The 2,500-nt window shown below is 49.7% G+C and overlaps 1 protein-coding gene across 1 annotated transcript in view; it reads left to right on the forward strand.

Moving 5' to 3' along the window:
• Positions 1–2,500, forward strand: part of LOC122261895 (cGMP-dependent protein kinase, isozyme 1-like) — a 221,825-nt gene that overhangs the window by 118,650 nt on the left and 100,675 nt on the right. The window lies entirely within an intron of this gene.

The raw sequence follows: 2,500 nt of genomic DNA on the forward strand, positions 1-2,500 counted from the left end.
CCCCTCCCCCCTCCCCCCTTCCCCATCCCTCCTCTCGTCATAACTTTAAGTCCCCTCTACCCCCTCTACCCCTAAGTCCACCGACCCCCCCTCCCCCCTCCTGCTTGAACGAGTAAGTAGGGCGAGTTTCATTCACTTTCGTATTCTGCGCAGGAACAAATTGTGCGAGAATTGGAGGAGAGAGAGAGACATACATGAGAAGTTTGTAATATTGCTGGACCGGTAGCAGAGAAGAGAGAGAGAGAGAGAGAGAGAGAGAGAGAGAGAGAGATCTTTGAGCGAGAGAAGGAAAAGGGAGAGAGGAGAGAGGAGAGAGGGGGAGAGAGGGAGCGAGAGGGGGGGGAGAGGGAGAGAGGGGGAGGGAGAGGGAGAAGAGGAGGGGAGAGGTGGACGATGAGGGAGTAAATGAGGAGAGCGTGGGGAATGGCCCCCGATCGGGAGATGGAGCTAGAGAGGCAGGGGGGAGGGGAAAGGGAGATGGAGAGAGAGGGAGGGAGAAGGAGGGAAGGAGAGCTAGAGAGAGGGGGAGGGAGAGAGAGGGAGGGAGAGGGAGAGTAGGAGGGAGTGTAGTGTGAGGGAAGGGAGAGGGAGAGGGAGAGGAGAGAGAGAGAGAGAGACGCAGGGGAGCAAGGAGAGGAGGGAGGAGGAGAGGGAGATGGATGGATAGAGTAATCGGCAGAGACTATGACACATGAATGAGGGCAGAGAGAGGAGTAGATACAAATGAGAGAATGATGAGATTAGAGTTGGAGAGAGAGAGAGAGAGAGAGAGAGAGAGAGAGAAAGAGAAAGAGGAAAGAGAAGAGAGAGGGAGAGGATTCTCCGAGAGGGAGATGATTTCGCGGGGACCCGCTTTGGAGGGAGAGAGGAGAGGATGCAGGAAGGGAGAGGATGAGAGGGTCTTAAAGAGGGAGAGAGAGATTAGAGAGAGAGAGAGAGAGAGAGAGAGAGAGAGAGGGAGAGAGAATAGTTCTGAGGATAATAATGATAATGAAATAATCATGATAATTATGATTATGATGCCGATGATAATCCTGCCTCTGCTAATAACACTACTATTACTTATGCTGATGACAAGAATGTTAATTTACGATAGTGAATAAATGACCATATTAATTAATCATGATTATAAGGATTTTGCTTAGTACAATGATACCGATGATAATAATCATTACTTCTAGGGTAAAAATGATAATCCTCAACACCATTGTTATTATTATTCCAAGGGCTTATCACCATTGTTATTATTATTGTAATCATAATGGTAATAGCACTAATAATGATAATGGTGATGGTAGGGTGGGTGATAATAATAATGATAATAATAGTAATAATGATGATGGTGATAATAGTAAATCATTAGCCTCATCATATTATTTTTTATCTTCCTCCTCCTCCTCCTCCTCATCATCATCATCATCATCATCATCATCATCCTCACCCTCACCCTCACCCTCACCCTCACCCTCACCCTCACCCTCACCCTCACCCCCCTCCACTCACACACCTCACTCCCTCCTCCCCCTCATCCTCCTCTCTCTCCTCCTCCCTCCTACCACCTCTCTCCTCCTCCTCCTCCCCCCTCCCCCCTCTCCCTCTCCCCTCCTCCTCCTCCTCTTCCTCCTCCTCTAACTCCATCCCCCTTTCCTCCTATCCTCCTCCTCCCCCTCTCCCCACCGAACCTCCTCCTCCTCCTCTTCCTTCCATTCCCCTCCCCCTCCTCCAGGCTATCCAAACTGGCACCCTCCTCCTCCCTCCTACCCTCCTCCTCCCAACTCCTCCTACTCCCCCTGATGTCCTCCCCCCCCCCCCCTCCTCCTCCTCCTCCTCCTCATGACCATTTTCGATGTCATCCCCCCCCGCCGCCCCTCCTCCTCCTCCCCCCTCCCCCTCCTCCTCCTCATGACCACTTTCGAGGTCATCCCCCCCCCCCCTCCGACCCTCCATTTCCGAAGCGTCCCGCGTGTCCGCCGACCCCGGCTGAGCCAGCGCCGCCACTTCCGTTGTTGTTGTTGCGTTTCGTGCCGTCGGTTCGGCCTCAGAAATTGGCGTCACGGGGTACGGGTTTCGCATGACGGGAGAGGTCGTCATCAACTCTATCCCTTTTGCATGACCACGCACGCTGTAATATGCATGGCAGCTTCGCCCCGTATTTGACATAGATATTGGTGCAGCGGGTTGCGTAACTGGGCCGGTTCGGTTCGTGTGACCGGCGATGACTTTGGAGCAATGACTGAACTGCCAATTGCGTGGTCGTGGTTGTCGTCGTCATCATCATTATCATAATTATAATCTTTATCGTTATCGTTATTATTATCATTATCATTATCATTATCATAATTATATTTTTATCGTTATCGTTATTATTATCATTATCATCATCATAATTATAATCGTTATCGTCATCGTTATTATTATCATTATCATTATCATCATCACCATCATCATTGATAGTATTACTAATAACAATCATAGTATCACCATTTTCAATACAATCATC

Source organism: Penaeus japonicus, unplaced genomic scaffold (assembly GCF_977035675.1).
Source record: "Penaeus japonicus unplaced genomic scaffold, GWHDUDI00000001_assembly GWHDUDI00000026, whole genome shotgun sequence".
Classification (NCBI taxonomy): domain Eukaryota; kingdom Metazoa; phylum Arthropoda; class Malacostraca; order Decapoda; family Penaeidae; genus Penaeus; species Penaeus japonicus.